The sequence below is a fragment of the Salmo trutta genome, chromosome 40, assembly GCF_901001165.1.
Source record: "Salmo trutta chromosome 40, fSalTru1.1, whole genome shotgun sequence".
Classification (NCBI taxonomy): Eukaryota; Metazoa; Chordata; class Actinopteri; order Salmoniformes; family Salmonidae; genus Salmo; species Salmo trutta.
In genome coordinates this window covers 14,793,995-14,816,065 of record NC_042996.1, presented here as the reverse complement: position 1 = coordinate 14,816,065, position 22,071 = coordinate 14,793,995, and the positions used below count along the sequence as shown (strand labels likewise).

At 43.1% G+C, this 22,071-nt stretch overlaps 1 pseudogene; it reads left to right on the top strand.

Annotated features, from left to right (window-relative positions):
- The first annotated feature begins 35 nt into the window (after positions 1-35).
- On the top strand, positions 36-6,542 carry LOC115180169 (F-box DNA helicase 1-like; annotated as a pseudogene).
- Positions 6,543-22,071: the final 15,529 nt, after the last annotated feature.

Here is a 22,071-nt window from a genome sequence, read left to right as displayed (position 1 = left end):
CACCAAAGAAGAACCAAGTAGCCAATAAACGCTTAGCTAGCTGTGTTAACAACAACGAATGCTAGACATTATATCAGTAATATTCAATAGTATTTAAACATGTGAATGTCTTCCAGCTAAATCCACAAGCGAAGTTGCAGGCTAGGGTTGTTTGGGTGCTCACGCTAGCATGTAGCATATACGCTAATGTTTAGAGAACTTTATTTTTTGAAAAAGCAGGAAACGGATGATTGGACATCAGCAGGTCTTTTTAATTTTTTTTATTATTAACACAACAAATACAAAAGAACAAATGTACAAATGAGTACATAAACCTAACAGACAGGGGTATTACATATCAATATTCATTTTCAATTTGTTATATACTTTTTTATGGTGCGTATTGCTTTTTTGTTTTTACATTTATTGATAATTTCAAAATATTATTTAAATTATATCTTAAATAATGTGAAAAGGGGTTTGTTCTCTGCCCACTTCATTTTATGGATAAAGAATCTTCCATGAAAGATAAACAAATTAACAATGAAAGTTAAATCAGGGTCCATATCATTTGGATCAAAATAAAACAATATCAGAGTCTCTCAGATTAACATTAATAGTCGTTTCTTTTAAAATAATATCTAATAACTCACACCAAAATCTTCTGACATAAGAACAGTCCCAAAATAAATGGTCGAGTTTCTGGGTCACAACCACAAAATACACATTTGTTATCAATAGCTATTTTAAATCTGTATAATAAAGGTCTTTACAGGGTAGATTCTATGAATGAGTTTGTATGATACTTCTTTCACCTTATTAGATATACAATATTTACCAGACAACAACTTAACTTTGTTCCAGTTCACTTGTCCTAGGGCTGCATTCCAGTACATTTCAGCAGAGGGAATAGTAACATATTGACATAGTTTCCTTATATACATGTTATTACATTTATAGTTTAAAATGTCAATTCCTTCTAATTGTATTGAGGCTACAAAATCCTAAACAGTTGCACTTGGAGTATTGTTATATTCTCCTAAAAGAAGAATAGCACCTTTAGGGACAGCTCTAAAAACAATGTGATACTCCTCAGGAGTGAATGTAACATTGTGTGTTCTCATAAATTCTGGATAATCAGAGTTGTCCATCATTATTCAATAATTGTTTAACCCAAATAATGTTGTTGTCAAACCAGTTCTGGAAAAATAAAGACTTGTTTTTGTATTTTTGGACATCAGCAGGTGTTCTTGAAACAACATGATGGAGTCGTCCATTAAAGGTAATGCTGCTTGGGTGAGGGTGGTAAATGGCCATTGCTAGCTAGCCAGCTACTGTAACTTGCTAATGCATGTCACCCATCTGTAAACTTAACTGTATGTTAATCGGTACACATTCTCCTCAGTACTGACCCAAAACACAGGACTGGTGTCATGAAGTTGTGTGAGGGAGTGTAGCATTGATGTAGATATGTACTCACAGCCCTGGTGATGTTTCAGGAAAAGCCAAGCGAAGGCACCTGAGCTTAGACGAGTTTCGTGAAATTAGTAGGAGACCAATGGGCGACCAACCCCTCGCACAGCCCCACTCTGTCACTCGCAGGCACAGCAACTCAGACCCCACCCGGGGTTTGTACCCCAGAACACCCACAAAGAGAAAGAGAGGTACTGTACATTTGTCTTTTAGTTTTTTTACTCTTGAGACCTGAAGTGATGTAACATTTTGTACACGTATCATTTACCTTGTCATCCCCTCCCTTTGCTCCCTCTTTTCCTCTCTTCCCTGGATCCCAGATGCGAGTGGTGACCAGCAGCAGGGGATCACTCAGTTTTTTCCCTGTGATCGGTGTGGTCAGGATGTTCAGTCCTCAGAAAGCAGAAACCTTCCATAAAACAAAGGGACTCAATGGGGAGCTCATCCCCAAAATGAAGGAGGAACCTGAGGATGAGAAGGTGGACTATCTGGAGGGGCTGACAACGGACATGTTTGGGGACGACAAGGAGTTTGAGCGCTGTTGGTCAGATCCAGACCCAGCCTTTATGAATCACCATGAGGAGGCCCTGCCTGACGCCCTTTACGGCCTCTTGGGAAGCACCAGGGGCCTGTCCCATCCCCAGGGTTACATGGACGTCCTCCCAGAGGAGGTGCTGATGCTGGTGTTGAGCCTCCTGCCCGCTGAGGACATCTACTGTAACGTCAGCCTGGTCTGCCAACGCTGGAGGAACATTATCACCCAGTCACTGGTGAGAGCCTGGGACAGGGGGAGGAAGTTAGGGTTAAAGTTATGAAGATAAGCTAGATGTGCTGTATACATTATTTTGGATTCAGTTGTGTCTTTGGGCCCTGTGTGTAGTTTGTGCCCTGGAAGAAGCTGTATTACCACTAAACGAAGAAGGAGATTGACGCCTTGAAGGAGATCAACACCATACTGGAAACCCATAGAATCAAAAAGAACGACCAGGAGAGCATCCTCCATATAGTCGAGTAAGGACTCTTTACTTTAAACTGTTCCTTTGGGCCATTTCTGATCTATTCTGTGTGTGTGAGTTTTTTAATTTTATTTTCCAGGTTCATGGCCCAGTATAAGCCCAGTCAGAGGGTGAAGCCTGGGGCAGTGTTACAGAGTGTGAGGACACATCGTCTGTTCCCAGGCTGAGGCCTGCATTAAACAGACTCCCCAAAATGGAGGGTATCGAGGGGTTACGTAGCCCCACACGTACTCTGTGATGGCGCTCCCTTCAGCCAGCGCCATCAGAGTATCTCAGCGCCATGACAACCATGCTCCTCGCCATTAGGAGGAACGACATCAACATCAGCAACAGGTAAAGATGGAAGTTATGTAGAGATGGAAAGATGGACATGTACAAACAGATGGATAGACAGGCGGACATTGACGGTCTCTCTCTCCACCTGTGTTCTCCTTCCTCCACTCCAGGTGGCACTACAACATCTACGTCCTTCACCTGATGGAGAGCGCCCTGCCCACAGCAATAACCAATCAGAGTGGGTGAGGACTGATATCTTTCTGGAAGGAAGTATTTTGAATGAATCAGTCATAACCCGAGTCTCATGCCCAGTCCTCTTTCTCCCAGGAGAGTCCAGGTTCAGATGACCCACAAACAGCAGCAGATCCTCAACCACGCCATCCATAGAGACCACGTGGTCAAGATCATGGCCTTCGCAGGTACCGCCAGACCGCTACTACCAACATATGCCACAGCTGTGTTTTTACAGAAAACAAGTTAGATATAGAGTTGGTACTTTTGCTAGCATTCTCTGAATTGTCGCTAGAGGGCACCCTCTCCCTGTCAGTCCAGCTCAGTCTGTGATTCGTCAGTTCAGCTCACTCTGTGATTCGTCAGTTCAGCTCAGTCTGTGATTCATCAGTTCAGGATGAGGATACTCTTTCTATATCGTGAAAATTGTCAAATCAAACTTTGTCACATGCGCCGAATACAACAAGTGTACACTTTACCGTGAAATGCTTACTTACAACCCCTTAACCAACAGTGCAGTTCAAGAAGAAGAAAATATTTACCAAGTAGGCTAAAATAAAAAGTAATCATAAAAAGTAACACAATAACGAGGCTATATACAGGGGGCACCGGTACCGAGTCAGTGTGCGGGGGTACAGGCTAGTTGAGATAATCTGTGCATGTAGATGGGGGTGAAGTGACTATGCATAGGTAACAAACAAACAGCGAGTAGCAGCAGTGTTCGGGGGGGTGGGGGGGTCGTCAATGTAAATTGTCTGGTGGTGATTTTTCTGAATTGTTCAGCAGTCTAATGGCTTGAGGGTAGAAGCTGCTGAGGAGCCTTTTGGTCCTAGACTTGGCGATCCGGTACCGCTTGCCATGCGGTAGCAGAGAAAACAGTCTATAACTTGGATGACTGGAGTCTCTGACAATTTTATGGGCTTTCCTCTGACACTACCTATTAAATAGGTCCTGGATGGCAGGAAGCTTGGCCCCAGTGATGTACTGGGCTGTTCGCACTATCCTCTGTAGCGCCTCGCGGTCAAATGCCGTTCGCACTATCCTCTGTAGCGCCTCGTGGTCAGATGCCGAGCAGTTGCCATACCAGGCGGTGATGCAACCGGTCAGGATGCTCTCGATGGTGCAACTGTAGAACCTTTTTGAGGATATGGGGACCCATGCCAAATCTTTTCAGTCTCCTGGGGGGGAAAAGGTTTTGTCGTACCCTCTTCATGACTGTCTTGGTATGTTTGGACGATGATAGTTTGTTGGTGATGTGGACACCAAGGAACATGAGACTCTCGACCCTCTCCACTACAGCCCCGTCAATGTTAATGGGGGCCTGTTTGGACTGCCTTTTCCTGTAGTCCACGATCAGCTCCTTTGTAGAGTAGTTCAAGTGGATACACACACACAAATGGTCCACCCCACTTCACAAAAAAGCCCACATTGTGAGCTGTTGATTGTGCCCTATGTGTGAATGTTCCTGCTGTGAAGTAGTGTAGGGATTACATGTTGTTGCTGTGTTCCAGGCACAGGGAAGACCACCACCCTAATTCGATACGCTCAACAGAGGCCACACCTCCACTTCCTCTACATGACCTTCAAGATGTCTGTGGCCACCCAGGCCCAGCGCTGTTTCCCCAGCAACGTGGACTGCTGTCTGCTTGTCTGTCGGTATAGACCAGTTTCTGTCTGTATGTCTAGAACAGTTTTGTTCCATATGTCTGGTTGTCGTCAGTCTTTCAGTAAAGCCATTCAATCAGTTCAATCAGTCATCCAGTTGGTCATGTTCAGGTCCCTTTCCCCTCTCTCCCAGTTACCAGGAGTTGAAGAAGTTGTCTAGTAACGTGAAACCCTTCTCTGTGGCCTGGGTGCTGCCTAAGGGCAGCGGGGGCTTCGTCAACGCCAAGGTGGTCACCCTGACTCTCAATGCCTACATGGCCTCGGCCAACACACACATCACCCCCAACCACATCCCAAACACGTACAAAAACACACATGGCACAGTGACCGTGCCTAACCGCAATGCAAAAAGGTTAAGTGTTATACCCAAATCCACAAACACCTCTCCTCCCAAAGAAACATTCAACACACACATTCACACACCAGAAAACACAAACTTCTCTGTTTTCATCCCATATTCACACAAACAGGTCACACACACGCAGGTCCTTTCCACAATTTAACAAACTTGCCTTTATTTTTCAGATGTTTGCGAGGGATGCCCAGAGGACCTGGGACAAAATGGTTGCCTTAGAAGAGACCAGGGAGTATGCACACCACATGACCCATGATGGTAAGCTTTTTTTCACTCCATAACATGTTTTGAATATGTCAGTGTCTTCCAGGGTATCTGAAGCTGTGGCAGCTGAGGAGGCCGACTCTTGACAAGTAGGATGTCCTCTTTATAGACGAGGCACAGGACTGCACTCCAGGTACACGACTCAACTACACCACTGTAACACACCTGGACCAAACCTGGGTCTATATTACACCTGCACCACTCACCTGATAGCATGTCTGTTAGCAGGTCCATGATAAGTGTGTGTATGTGTGTGTCTTAGCCATCATGGACATCATGCTACCTCAGCACTGTGGTAAGATCCTGGTGGGAGACCCTCACCAACAGATCTATACCTTCAGAGGAGCAGTCAATGCCCTGAACCTGGTGGAACACACACCCCTACTACCTCACCCAGGTACACACACACACTTCTCCCTCGCTCAGGTATATACTCACTACACAAAAGCTCAAAGTGTGTGTATTGAATATGTATTCTTTCTCTTCTCAGAGCTTTTGGTTTGGTTCAGAGATTACCGACATTGGAGCCACAATTCTCCAAGTGTGTAAGAAAGTGTAGAAGATTCTGGTAGGAGGAAAACAAGACGGTGAGTGAAGGAACACAGGACTCTAATGACAGTTAAAGGCCTGGTGCAGTCAAATGCGTTTTTCCTGTGTTTTGTATCATATTGTACAACAGCTGATATTTTACAGCCAACACTGTAAAAGTGGCCATTTTTAAAAATCTGTGTTATTTCCTGGCCCACTACGTTAACGTTGGTTTCCTGGCCCACTACGTTAACGTTGGTTTCCTTAACGTTGGTTTCCTGGCCCACTACGTTAACGTTGGTTTCCTGGCCCGCTATTTTAACGTTGGTTTCCTGGCCCACTACGTTAACGTTGGTTTCCTGGCCCGCTATTTTAACGTTGGTTTCCTGGCCCGCTATTTTAACGTTGGTTTCCTGGCCCGCTATTTTAACGTTGGTTTCCTGGCCCGCTATTTTAACGTTGGTTTCCTGGCCCGCTATTTTAACGTTGGTTTCCTGGCCCGCTACGTTAACGTTGGTTTCCTGGCCCGCTATTTTAACGTTGGTTTCCTGGCCCGCTATTTTAACGTTGGTTTCCTGGCCCGCTACGTTAACGTTGGCTTCCTGGCCCGCTACGTTAACGTTGGCTTCCTGGCCCACTACGTTAAAGTTGGTCGTACTGGGATACGGATTAAAAGATTCCTCAATCTGCCATTGGCACCCATTCAAATGATCCTCAAGGTTGCCTCGTCCAATCTTGTTCATTCTGTTAAATGAAATACCATGTCTGTTTTCTCATTAGCTGGGAATGTTGTTTGAAATGTCCAATGCAACATGCTTTGGTGATATCGTTATCAACCTACTGCATACCCGTTAAAAATGTAAAAAAGTGTTCTATTAGCATGCTAAAACTCATTAAGACAGACTGGTAGAATAGCTAGCCATCGCTAGCATTCACTGGTTGAAGTTTAAGTAACCTTTGAGTGTAATGGAGTTGACTGGTGACTATGACATGAATATACACTTAGTAGCTAGTTTATTTGGTACACCGATCTAATACCTGGTTGGACCCCCCTTTGCCTCCGGAACAGTCTGAATTCTTCGGGGCATGGAAACATTGCTCAAGGGACCTAACGGGTGCACGGAAAACATTACCCACACCATTATACCACCGCCACCAACCTGTGCTGTTGATACCAGGCAAGATAGGGACATGGACACATGCTGCTTACCCCAAATCCTGACTGCCATCAGCATGACACAACAGGAACCTGGATTCGTCAGACCAGGTGATGTTGTTTATTTTTATTAAAAAAAATTGTTTTCACCTTTAACCAGGTAGGCGAGTTGAGAAACATTTTTCATTTGCAACTGCGACCTGGCCAAGATAAAGCATAGCAATTCGACACATACAACAACACAGAGTTACACATGGAATAAACAAAACATACAGTCAATAATACAGTAGAACAAAAGAAAACAAAAAGTCTATATACAGTGAGTGCAAATGAGGTAAGTTAAGGCAATAAATAGGCCATGGTGGCGAAGTAATTACAATATAGCAATTAAACACTGGAATGGTAGATGTGCAGAAGATGAATGTGCAAGTAGAGATGCTGGGGTGCAAAGGAGCAAGATAAATAAATACAGTATGGGGATGAGGTAGGTAGATAGATGGGCTGTTTACAGATGGGTTATGTACAGGTGCAGTGATCTGTGAGCTGCTCTGACAGCTGGTGCTTAAAGCTAGTGAGGGAGATATGAGTCTCCAGCTTCAGAGAGTTTTGCAGTTCGTTCCAGTCATTGGCAGCAGAGAACTGGAAGGAAAGACGACCAAAGGAGGAATTGGCTTTGGGGGTGACCAGTGAGATATACCTGCTGGAGCACATGCTGCGAGTGGGTGCTGCTATGGTGACCAGTGAACTGAGATAAGGCAGGGCTTTACCTAGCAGAGACTTGTAGATAACCTGTAGCCAGTGGGTTTGGCGACGAGTATGAAGCGAGGGCCAACCAATGAGAGCGTACAGGTCGCAATGGTGGGTAGTGTATGGGGCTTTGGTGACAAAACGGATGACACTGTGATAGACTGCATCCAGTTTGTTGAGTAGAGTGTTGGAGGCTATTTTATAGATGACATCCCCGAAGTCGAGGATCGGTAGGATGGTCAGTTTTATGAGGGTATGTTTGGCAGCATGAGTGAAGGATGCATTGTTGCGATATAGGAAGCCGATTCTAGATTTAAATTTGGATTGGAGTTGCTTAATGTGAGTCTGGAAGGAGAGTTTACAGTCTAGCCAGACACCCAGGTATTTGTAGTTGTCCACGTATTCTAAGTCAGAGCCCGCCCGTCCAGTGATGCTGGACGGGCGGGCAGGTGCGGGCAGTGATCGATTGAATAGTATGCATTTAGTTTTACTTGTGTTTAAGAGCAGTTGGAGGCCACGGAAGTAGAGTTGTATGGCATTGAAGCTCGTCTGGAGGTTAGTTAACACAGTGTCCAAAGAGGGGCCAGAAGTATACAGAATGGTGTCGTCTGCGTAGAGGTGGATCAGAGAATCACCAGCAGCAAGATCAACATCATTGACGTATACAGAGAAGAGAGTCGGCCCGAGAATTGAACCCTGTGGCACACCCATAGAGACTACCAGAGGTCAGAACAACAGGCCCTCCGATTTGACACACTGAACTCTATCAGAGAAGTAGTTGGTAAACCAGGCGAGGCAATCATTTGAGAAACCAAGGCTGTCGAGTCTGCCAATAAGAATGTGGTGATTGACAGAGTCGAAAGACTTGGCCAGGTCGATGAATACGGCTGCACAGTAATGTCTCTTATCGATGGCGGTTATGATATCGTTCAGGACCTTGAGCGTGGCTGAGGTGCACCCATGACCAACTCTGAAACCAGATTGCATAGCGGAGAAGGTACGGTGGGATTCGAAATGGTCGGTAATCTGTTTGTTAACTTGGCTTTCGAAGACCTTAGAAAGACAGGGTCAGATAGATATAGGTCTGTAGCAGTTTGGGTCTAGAGTGTCACCCCCTTTGAAGAGGGGGATGACCGCGGCAGCTTTCCAATCTTTGGGAATCTCAGACGATACGAAAGAGAGGTTGAACAGGCTAGTAATAGGGGTTGCAACAATTTTGGCAGATCATTTTAGAAAGAGAGGGTCCAGATTGTCTAGCCCGGCTGATTTGTATGGGTCCAGATTTTGCTGCTCTTTCAGAACATCAGCTATCTGGATTTGGGTGAAGGAGAAATGGTGGGGGCTTTGGCGGGTTGCTGTGGAGGGTGCCGGGCAGTTGACCGGGGTAGAGGTAGCCAGGTGGAAAGCATGGCCAGCCGTAGAGAAATGCTTATTGAAATTCTCAATTATAGTGGATTTATCGGTGGTAACAGTGTTTCCCAGCCTCAGAGCAGTGGGCAGCTGGGAGGAGGTGCTCTTATTCTCCATGGACTTTACAGTGTCCCAGAACGTTTTTGTGTTAGTACTACAGGATGCAAATTTCTGTTTGAAAAAGCTAGCCTAAGCTTTTCGAACTGCCTGTGTATATTTGTTCCTAACTTCCCTGAAAAGTTGCATACCACGGGGGCTATTCGATGCTAATGCAGAATGCCACAGGATGTTTTTGTGCTGGTCAAGGACAGACGGGTCTGGAGTGAACCAAGGACTATATCTATTCCTAGTTGTACATTTTTTGAGTTGGGCATGCTTATTTAAGATGGTGAGGAAGGCACTTTTAAAGAGTAGCCAGGCATCATCTACTGACGGGATGAGGTCAATGTCATTCCAGGATACCCCGGCCAGGTCGATTAGAAAGGCCTGCTCGCAGAAGTGTTTTAGGGAGCGTTTGACAGTGATGAGGGGCGGTCGTTTGGTCGCAGACCCATTACGGATGCAGGCAATGAGGCAGTGATCGCTGAGATCTTGATTGAAAACAGCAGAGGTGTATTTGGAGGGCGAGGTAGTTAGGATGATATCTGTGAGGGTGCCCGTGTTTACGGATTTGGGGTTGTACCTGGTAGGTTCATTGATAATTTGTGTGAGATTGAGGGCATCAAGTTTAGATTGTAGGATGGCCGGGGTGTTAAGCATGTCCCAGTTTAAGTCACCTAATAGCACGAGCTCAGAAGATAGATGGGGGTCAATCAATTCACATATGGTATCGAGGGCACAGCTGGAGACAGAGGGAGGTCTATAGCAAGCGGCAACAGTGAGAGACTTGTTTCTGGAAAGGTGAATTTTTAGAAGTAGAAGATTGAATTGTTTGGGTACAGACTTGGATAGTAATACAGAACTCTGCAGGCTATCTTTGCAGTAGATTGCAACACCACCCCCTTTGGCAGTTCTATCTTGGCGGAAAATGTTATAGTTAGCGATGGAGATTATGGTTTTTGGTAGTTTTCCTAAGCCAGGATTCAGACACGGCTAAGACATTCGGGTTGGCAGAGTGTGCTAAAGCAGTGAGTAAAACAAACTTAGGGAGTAGGCTTCTAATGTTAACATGCATGAAGCCAAGGCTTTTACAGTTACAGAAGTCAACAAATGAGAGCACCTGGGGAGTGGAGCTAGGCACTGCAGGACCTGGATTAACCTCCACATCACCAGAGGAACAGAGAAGTAGGATAAGGGTATGGCTAAAGGCTATACGAACTGGCCGTCTAGCACATTCGGAACAGAGAGTAAAAGGAGCAGGTTTCTGGGCACGATAGCATAGATTCAAGGCGTAGTGTACAGACAAAGGTAAGGTAGGATGTGAGTACATTGGAGGTAAACCTAGGCATTGAGTAATGATGAGAGAGATAGTCTCTAGAGACGTTTAAACCAGGTGATGTCATCTCATATGTAGGAGGTGGAACAACATGGTTGGTTAAGGCATATTGAGCAGGGCTAGAGGCTCTACAGTGAAATAAGACAGTAATCACTAACCAGGACAGTAATGGACGAGGCATATTGATATTAGAGAGAGGCATACGTAGCCAAATGAACATATGGGTCCAGTGAGTGGTTGGGCTGACTGGGGACACGGCGATTCAGACAGTTAGCAGGCCGATGCTAACAGTTAGTAGGCCGGGGCTAAACAAGCTAGCAGTTAGCAGACCGGGGCTGGCAAGCTAGCATTTAGCAGACCGGGTTAGCAAGCAAGCAGTTGGCAGACCGGGGCTAGCAGTTAGCAGACCGGGGCAGGCAAGCTAGCAGACCGGGGCAAGCAAGCTAGCAGTTAACAGACTGGGGCTAGCAAGTTAGCCTTTTGGGGATGTCGTGATGGGGGTAAGTCTGTTTTTGCCTCTTCGTGCGGTGACGCCGATAGACCAGTCGTGGAATTAGTAGGGTTCCATGTAGCTCTAGGTAGCTAGTAGGCCGCGGTTCGCAGAATGGGCCTTCAGCGGACGTCGCTGATTATGTCGGTATTCCAGTCGTAGAGGATCGGCGGGGTTCCGTGCCCCGTACCGGCAGTAGAAGGGGTCCGGATATTGTAGCCCAGGATTGGGCTTCGGTGGTAGCACAGGAGCCCTGGCCGGGCTAGCTTCAGGCTAATTGGTGCTTGCTCCGGGATGGAAACGCTAGCCAGGAGTAGTCACCCAGGATTGTGGTTAGCTAGTTGCGAAGATCCAGATGAAAATGTTCAGAGATTGCGGTAGGATTCCGGGGATATGGTGGGAAAAAAATAAAAATAATAATAGGTCCGTTATGCTCTGGTTTGAGTCACGTTGTTTGAACTGGCGAGAGCTTTCCGAGCTAAAGGTTAGCTGATGACCGCTAGCAATGGTTTGCTGACTGATAGCTGGTAGGTAGTTAGCTGGCTAGCTTCAGTTGAGGGATTCCAGATCCGAAGTAAATAGAAATACTTTAGAAAAAAAACAGATCCACGCCACATTGGGTGAGGCGGGTTGCAGGAGAGTATTTAGAAGTTGAGGTTTAGAAAAATATTTTTAAAAAACGTGAAGAAAAAGATGTAAAAAGATATATACAAGGGACACGACAGGACAAAGACGTCTGACTGCTACTCCATCTTGGATTAGAGATTGAGATTTCCTCAATTGTCCACTGTTGGTGATTGTGTGCCCACAAAAGCCACCCACTATGTTGACTTCGTGCACCTACTTCATATTGCTAGGTCTAAAGTAGATTTTCTGAATTATGTAAACATGCCCGTAAAATATCCATGGTGTTCCATGACTACTGTGTTCTTATTTTGTTAATTTGGTTCTGTTTAGATCAGTTTGTTTTAAAGGGAAGATTGCAGAATTAAGTTGCTATTAAACATTCAGATTTGTTTCATCCTTCAAACAAAGTCCCAATACGACATATCACTTTACATTTGTATTTTGGGAGAATTTTATATTTTACTTGACTGAAGATATGTCGGAAAAGTGACCTAAAGGGGAGCACTACATGAGTAGGTGTGGAGCCACTGTCCACATAAGACGGTGAAGACCGACATCATTCGGATGAGTCCTATTGTGTTACAATTTTTTGGAGAGTAATGTAACCACTTATACAGCTCGCAGGCTTTTAGCATAGCTCCTTTTACATCCCTGATTTAGCCCTACCAGCTAACCGCTAGCAGCCTTGAAACACATCACATATAAGCAGTTCAGCACATCAGTATTTATCCTACTGTTGAACAAAATCAAGATAAACCTTTATCATCACAATAGATATTGAACGTCTATAACCAAACTGGTTTAAACTGTGTTGGCCGATGGTAGCTATAGCTATTCACATGCTAACCTGAGTGCTACCACTAGCAGCAGTCAATCCATGTACAGTTGAAGTCGGAAGTTTACATACACGTAGGTTGGAGTCATTAAAACTTGTTTTTCAACCACTCCATATTTCTTGTTAACAAACTATAGTTTTGGCAAGTCGGTTAGGACATCTACTTTGTGCATGACAAGTAATTTTTCCAACAATTGTTTACAGACAGATTATTTCACTTATAATTCACTGTATCACAATTCCAGTGGGTCAGAAGTTTACATACACTAGGTTGACTGTGCCTTTAAACAGCTTGGAAAATTCCAGAAAATGTCATGGCTTTAGAAGCTTCTGATAGGCTAATTGACATCATTTGAGCCATGTTGGTTTAAAAAGCTGACTCTTCCAAATGAAAAATGGATCACTTTGTGCTGTGGACAATAAAAGGCCACTCTAAAATAAAAGGCCACTCTAAAATGTGCAGTTTCTTCACAACAAAATGCTACAGATGTCTCAAGTTTTGAGGGAGCGTTCAATTGGCATGCTGACCGGAAGCTGTTGACAGAATTGAATGTTAATTTCTCTGCCATAAGCAACCTCCAACGTTGTTTTAGAGACGATGGCAGTACATCCAACCAGCCTCACAACCACAGACCACATGTAACCACACCAGCCCAGGATCTCCACATCTGGCTTCTTCACCTGCGGGATAGTCTGAGACCAGACACCCGGATAACTGATGAAACTGGGTTTGCACAACTGAAGAATTTCTGCACAAACTGTCTCAGGGAAGCTCATCTGTGTGCTCGTCGTCCTCACCAGGGTCTTGACCTGACTGCAGTTTGGCGTTGTAACTGACTTCAGTGTGAAAATTGTGGTGGCTAATTTCCGCATTACCAAATGAGGAGTTACAAACACACCAGTCCGAGTTAAACTACATCTTTAATACTTAAGATACTTTTTCAAAAGTACTTGACCTTCAATAATGCACTCTCGAATGAACCATTGAACAAGGTGGTTACAGAATGGCTACAGGGATCTTTTATAGCAACGATACACCCCCTTCAACGTACATTGACAAACCACAGATACTTAGTAACAGTTCACAAAGGTTAAGTTTTGTATGACAGATATCAATAAAACACATCAGACAGTAACTGCTATGTCAACAGGATTAATGGTATAGCCCAGTATCTGGTCTCTTTAGAACTGTCCCTCCCTGGTACGGTATTGAACAGAACTATTTCATCCAATGGCATATATCAATTGTAAACTCTAGATACTCCCATCTCAAGCAAACCCCCTCTTGACCCCACTCCTGGACAGGCTCACTGGGGGGAGTGAGCCTCTAGGCCATATATTATCACAGGATAAGTGTGAGATCTAAGAGAGGACATACAAGGGTCCATTTACTGCCATAATCCTCCCCACAATAAAGAAAAGGAGGGAGTGACTTGCTCACAGACATTGTGGAGACAAGTCATTGGTTCCCCATTAATCACGCATCCCTTCACATGGTTTAAGAAATAGGTAAAGACACATTCCCATGACGACAAGTCTGACCTCTCCCCTCTCTGGGCCCCAAGTGTCTGAGCCCCAGCTAAGGTAGACGTGCAACTGAAAAGACACCAGAGTCCAATGGACACTTTCTAATGACAAGTACCTCAAATAAGCATATTATACTAATAAAACATCTTAATTTTCTATGTTACCCAACTAATTCTGATTCGTCCACGACAAAATGCTTACCTTCGATGGCCACTGGCACATTTCACAGATGAAATCCCGGTTTCAACTGTACCGGGCAGATGGCAGACGTGTGGGTGAGTGGTTTGCTCATTTCAACGTTGTGTACAGAGTGCCCCATGGTGGCGGTGGAGTTATGGTATGGGCAGACATAAGCTATGGACAATGAACACAATTGCATTTTATTGATGGCAATTTGAATGCACAGAGATACCGTGACGAGATCCTGAGGCCCATTGTTGTGCCATTCATCCAATGCCATCACCTCATGTTTCAGCATGATAATGCACGGCCCCATGTCGCAAGGATCTGTACCCAATTCCTGGAAGCTAAAAATGTCCCAGTTCTTCCATGGCCTGCATACTCACCAGACATGTCACCCATTGAACATGTTTGGGATGCTCTGGATCGACATGTACGACAGCATGTTTCAGTTCCCGCAATATCCAGAAACTTCGCAGTCATTGAAGAGGAGTGGGACAACATTCCGCAGGCCACAATCAACAGCCTGATCAACTATGCGAAGGAGATGTCTTGCGCTGCATGAGGCAAATGTTGGTCACACCAGATACTGACTGGTTTTCTGATCGATGCCCCTACCTTTTTTATTTTAAAGATATTTGTGACCAACAGATGCATATCTGTATTCCCAGTCATATTAAATCCATAGATTAGGGCCTAATGAATTCACTTAAATTGACTGATTTCCTTATATGAACTGTAACTCAGTCAAATCTTTTAAATTGTTGCGTTTATATGCGTATGTCCTTAACATCACGTTTGGTCTTGCCAGAACCTGACTACTCTAGAGTGTAAATGTCAGACCAGTGAAACAAAGGACAATCGATCTAATGAACAGTTAATATTTAGACAGAAACCGTCTGGAAGATATAGGGGCTGTCTGGGGAATTCTGACTGTCACACAAACCTACATACAGTGGCAAGAAAAAGTATGTGAACCCTTTGGAATTACCTGGATATCTGCATAAATTGGTTATCAAATTTGATCTGATCTTCATTTAAGTCACAACAATAAACAAACAAATAGCACACAAATTATTGTATTTTTCTTGTTTATATAATTACATAATTTAAACATTCACAGTGTAGGTTGGAAAAAGTATGTGAACCTCTAAGCTAATGACTTCTCCAAAAGCTAAATGGAGTCAGGAGTCAGCTGACCTGGAGTCCAATCAATGACACAAGATTGGAGATGTTGGTTAGAGCTGCTTTGCCCTATGAAAAAGACTCACAATTTGAATTTACAATTCACAAGAAGCATTGCCTGATGTGAACCATGCCTCGAACAAAAGAGATCTCAGAAGACCTACGATTAAGTATTGTTGACTTGCATAAAGCTGGAAAGGATTACAAAAGTATCTCTTAACGCCTTGATGTTCTTCAGTCCAAGGTAAGACAAATTGTCTATAAATCGAGAAAGCTCAGCATGTTGCTACTCTCCCGAGTGGCCGCTCTGCAAAGATGACTGCAAGAGCACAGTGCAGAATGCTCAATGAGGTTAAGAAGAATGCTAGTGTCAGCTAAAGACTTACAGAAATCTCTGGAACATGCTAACATCTCTGCTGACGAGTCTACGATATGTAAAACACTAAACAAGAATGGTGTTCATGGGAGGACACCACGAAAGAAGCCAATGCTGTCGAAAAAAACATTGCTTCACGTCTGAAGTTTGCAAAAGTGCACCCGGATGTTCCACAGTGCTACTGTGGAACTGTTACTGTGGAACCTCCTGACCGTTGTGCAGGTCTGATTCGCAACTACAGAAAACGTTTGGTTGAGGTTATTGCTGCCAAAGGAGGGGCAATCAGTTATTAAATCCAAGGGTTCATACTTTTTCCACCCTGCACTGTGAATGTTTACACGGTGTGTTCAATAAAGACATTAAAAATATATCATTGTTTGTGTGTTATTAGTTTAAGCAGACTGTTTGTCTATTGTTGTAACCTAGAAGATCAGATCAAAATGTATGACCAGTTTATGCAGAAATCTAGGTATGTCGAAAAGGTTCACATACTTTTTGTTTTTCTTGCCACTGTAGATCATCACGCACATTCCTACTCATGTCATTAAATCAAGGTTGTTTGGTATGTTCCAGTGTGATCATATTTGTGCAAGAATACACAGTACAAACAAGCAGGAAACCACTGGCACCACTAAATGTTTATTAGGGAAAGGTGCAATCTTCCCGATTTTACAATTTCAACCTCTTAGCACTGTACACAAATATAGTCAGAACTGTAATTTTCTCACATTTGCACGTACATGGATGTAACTACAAATCTTATTTATTCAAAATTTTGCACAATGAAATATCTTGAGTGGCACCATCTCGTTTTCAAGTGTCCAAATTAAAAAACGAAGCAACTATAATATGGCAACTACTGTCTAATAATAATAAAACATTCAACTTACATAATACAAATAAAAACAAACATTATGTGAACATATATGTATATTAACAGTTTATTCTTAACATTTGAAAAAGATCTTTCTTAAACTCACTGTAATTTTAATGCCCTGATTTCTACAGGTAAATTATACCAGTCAGTTGGGCCTTTTGTATCTGAAAGATACTCCAACCTTATGTTTATTGCCGCTGTTGTCTAAAGGAGTAACGTGAGTCTTGTAAAGTTAGGTGTTCCTTAATATACGGTACCAGTCAAGTTTGGACACACCTACACCTAATGTTGTAAATGACTATTGTAACTGGAAACTGATGATTTTTTATGGAATATCTACATAGGCGTACAGAGGCCCATTATCAGCACCCATCACTCCTGTGTTCCAATGACAAGTTGTGTTAGCTAATCCAAAAGGCTAATTGATCATTAGAAAACCCATTTGCAATTATGTTAGCACAGCTGAAAACTGTTGTCCTGATTAAAGAAGCAATAAAACTGGCCTTCTTTAGACTAGTTGAGTATTTGGAGCATCAGCATTTGTGGGTTTGATTACAGGCTCAAAATGGCCAGAAACAAATAACTTTCTTCTGAAACTCGTCAGTCTATTCTTGTTCTGAGAAATGAAGGCTTTTCCATGCTAGAAATTGCCAAGAAACTGAAGATCTTGTACAAAGCTGTGTACTACTCCCTTCACAGAACAGCGTAAACTGTCTCTAACCAGAATAGAAAGAGGAGTAGGAGGTCCCGGTGTACAACTGAGCAAGAGGACAAGTACATTAGAGTGTCTAGTTTGAGAAACAGATGCCTCACAAGTCCTCAACTAGCAGCTTCATTAAATAGTACCCACAAAACACCAGTCTCAATGTCAACAGTGAAAAGCTGACTCCGGGATGCTGGCCTTGCCATAATATGGTCTTGGTCTTTTACCAAATAGGGCTATCTTCTGTATACCAACCCTACCTTGTCACAACACCACTGATTGGCTCAAACAGATTAAGAAGGAAATAAATTCCACAAAGTAACTTAACAAGGCACACCTATTAATTGAAATGCATTCCAGTTGACTACTTCATGAAGCTGGTTGAGAGAATGCCAAGAGTGTGCAAAGTTGTCATCAAGGCAAAGGGTGGCTACTTTGCAGAATCTCAAATATAAAATATATTTTGATTTGATTAACACTTTTTTGGTTACTACATGATTCCATATGTGTTATTTCATAGTTTTGATGTCTTCACTATTATTCTACAATGTAGAAAACAGTAAAAAGAAAGAAACCCTGGAATGAGTAGGTGTGAAGAATTTTGGCTGACAATGTATATACAAAGAAATTTAAGTTAATACATTTAAAAATAAATTGGTACCAATGCAGTTGTCTTCTGTTTGGGAGTGACAGACAATTTAGTGATTCATACACTGTGCAATGTTGTGTCTTATAATAACATCCAATGAACATTTAATTCACAAAGTAAGGTCTTGGTTGTGTTTTGATAGATGTCACCATAATCATGGCCAGAAAGCAGCAGTTGGGTTACTAAGGTATTTGTAATGGATACCGTAAAACAATTGTTAGATCTGTATAGTAACCCAAGCTTATACAGTGCATTCGGAAATTTCACTTATTCCACATTTTTTTATTTAGGTTACAGACTTATTCTAAAATGGATGAAACAATTTTTTTCCCTCATTAATCTACACACAATACCCCATAATGACAAAGCAAAAACAGCTTTAGACATTTTTGCAAATTTATAAAAAACAAATACCTTATTTACATAAGTATTCAGACCCTTTGCTATGAGACTCGAAATTGAGCTCAGGTGCATCCCGTTTCCATTGATCATCCTTGAGCTGTTTCTACAACTTGATTGGAGTCCCCCTGTGGTACATTCAATTGATTGGACATGATTTGTAAAAGGAACACACCTGTCTATATAAGGTCCCACAGTTGACAGTGCATGTCAGAGCAAAAACCAAGCCATGAGATCGAAGGAATTGTCCGTAGAGCTCAGAGACAGGATTGTGTCGAGGCACAGATCTGGGGAAGAGTATCAAAAAATGTCTGCAGCATTGAAGGTCCCCAAGAACACAGTGGCCTCCATCATTCTTAAATGGAAGAAGTTTGGAACCACCAAGACTCTTCCTAGAGCTGGTCGCCCGGCCAAACTGAGCAATCGGGAGAAGGGCCTTGGTCAGGGAGGTCACTCTGACAGAGCTCTAGAGTTCCTCTATGGAGATGGGAGAACCTTCCAGGACAACCATCTCTGCAGCACTCCACCAATCAGGCCTTTATGGTAGAGTCATCAGACGGAAGCCACTCCTCAGTATAGGCACATGACAGCCTGCATGGAGACCATGAGAAACAAGATTCCCTGGTCTGATGAAACCAAGATTGACCTATTTGGCCTGAATGCCAAGCGTCACATCTGGAGGAAATCAGGTACCGCTCATCATCTAGCCAAAACCATTCCTACTGTGAAGCATGGCGGTGGCAGCATCATGCTGTGGGGATGTTTTTCAGCAGCAGGGACTGGGACACTAGTTAGGCTTGAGGGAAAGATGAACAGAGCAAAGTACAGAGAGATCCTTGATGAAAATCTGCTCCAGACCAGGACCTCAGACTGGGGCGAAGGTTCACCTTCCAATAGGATAACGACCCTAAGAACACAGCGAAGACAACGCAGGAGTGGCTTCGGGACAAGTCTCTGAATATCCTTGAGTGGCCCAGCCAGAGCCCGGACTTGAACCCAATCGAAAATCTCCGGAGAGACCTGAAAATAGCTGTGTAGCGATGCTCCCCATCCAAACTGACAGAGCTTGAGAGGATCAGCAGAGAATAATGGGAGAAACTCCCCAAATACAGTTGTGCCAAGCTTGTAGTGTCATAGAAGACACAAGGCTGTAATCGCCGCCAAAGGTGCTTCAACAATGTACTGAGTAAAGGGCCTGAATAATTATTTAAATTTGATATTTCAGTTCTTTATTGGTAATGCATTTGCAAAAATGTCTAAAAATCTGTTTTTGCTTTGTCATTATGGAGTACTGTGTCTAGTTTGATAAGGGAAAAAATGTATTCAATTTTTAGAATAAGGCTGTAACAAAATGTGGAAAAAGTCAAAAGTCATACGACGCTGTTGTCATTGATAAGAAGTAAAAGACAAACAATATAAAATACTGACCATCAAGGACGAGTAACTTACAGAATTGGAGTCAAAGAAGGTCAAGATGTAGGATTTAAGGTAAACATTAAACAATTTCCTGGGGAAGCAGACAACTGTACAGGGATTGGGTTGGCCAGATTGAAGTACTCAGCCAACCCACCTCGGTTCACTTTAACTCCTGATGAGTACCAGCGTTATAGATACAAGAAGGGCATTGAGAACTTAGGTGATTTTAATGGCTGTAATGCAATAGTTAATGTGACTGACTTAGGTTTGGAAGTACAGGACAAAATTCTTAACCTGACAGCACCTAGGGTGGGCTCGTACAAGCAAAGGACGCATACGATAGACACTACCAAAAAGGGTGGTTAGGAACTTGCGCCCCAGTGTTATTGGTCCAACCAGTTCGAGTTAGTCATCAGAGGCCAGTTATAGGAGGCTAAAGTAGGCACAGGAGGAGTTTTGACCAGGATGGGAGTAGCCTTGTCTAGATGGATGCTATTGGCATCCCCAGGGAAGTTACAGATTAATACAAAGCTATGAATCAAATAGGTGAAGACTTTACCACTACATTCTTTTGGTAGTTGACAATAAATAAAAATGTGGATTGGATTAATTACATCTATTATAATTAACAGAGATTCATGAATGAAACCGGGGATGCAGTAAAGGGGTTCTCTGACCAATTATCCGCCACCTCCCTCATGACCTGGCAAAATAGGCTGGCTCTCGATATGTTATTGGCAGAAAAGGACGGGGTATGAAGAATGATAAGGGTTCATTGTTGTACGTTTATTCCTAATGACACAGCTCCAGATGGATCCGTGACCAAGGCCCTGGCTGGTTTAACCACATTAGCTCATGAGTTAGCAGAGAACTCTGGGGTGGATACCTCACTGACTGGGTGGTTCGACAGTATGTTTGGAAAATTGAAAAATGTCATAATTACCATGTTATGAGCTGCTTTCACCTGTATGAGTGTGTTGGTGTTGTGTGGATGCTGTTTGGTCCCATGTTGTGAGAGGTTTAATCACCAGAACTCTAGAGAGATTGATGATGCAACAGATGGTGAGATATGGACCGATTCCGAGCTCCGACCAGTGGGATGACGACAACAGGCCTCCAGGCCTAGGAGATGGCTCTGTTTCTTTTAACCACGAGGAGCCAATGTTAGATGAGACTATCTTCTATGTTTAGACAGACTGTTCCTTTAATGAAGATTATAATGAAAATCCTAAAAAGAAGAGTTATAATTGGAAATAGGCCTAGAACAGTCATTGATGGGTACCGGATGTAAATACATGTTTTGGTTTTGTTTATTCTTGTATAACATTTATGATTCCATATGGCGTTTGATGTATCAGTGTGTATTATTTAGTCATTAAGGGTGGATTGATAAGGGAATTATATGCTTAACCTGTTATGGTATAGGGGGCAGTATTTTCACGTCCGGATAAAAAACGTACCCGATTTAATCTGGTTACTACTCCTGCCCAGAAACTAGAATATGCATATAATTAGTAGATTTGGATAGAAAACACTCTAAAGTTTCTAAAACTGTTTGAATGGTGTCTGTGAGTATAACAGAACTCATATGGCAGGCCAAAACCTGAGAAGATTCCATACAGGAAGTGCCCTGTCTGACAATTTGTTTTCCTTCTGTTGCATCTCTATCGAAAATACAGCATCTGTGCTGTAACGTGACATTTTCTAAGGCTTCCATTGGCTCTCAGAAGGCGGCAGAAAGTGGAATGAGGTGTCTGCTGTCTCTGGGCGAAGAACAGCAGGAGTATTTGTTAGTGGTCAGCCTGGGAACAGTGACACTGGAGATGCGCGTTCATGAGAATTCGCAATTTTTTTCTTTCAGCCTTTGAATGAATACAACATCGCCCGGTTGGAATATTATCGCTATTTTATGAGAAAAATAGCATACAAATTTATTTTAAACAGCGTTTGACATGCTTCGAAGTACGGTAATGGAATATTTTGACATTTTTTGTCACGAAATGCGCTCGCGCGTCACCCTTCGCATAGTGACCTGAACGTACGAACAAAACGGAGCTATTTCAATATAACTATGGATTATTTGGAACCAAAACAGCATTTGTTGTTGAAGTAGAAGTCCTGGGAGTGCATTCTGATGAAGAACAGCAAAGGTAATCCAATTTATCTAATACTAATTATGAGTTTAGTGAGAACCAAACTTGGTGGTTGTCAAATTAGCTAGCCTGTGATGGCCGAGCTATCTACTCAGAATATTGCAAAATGTGCTTTCGCT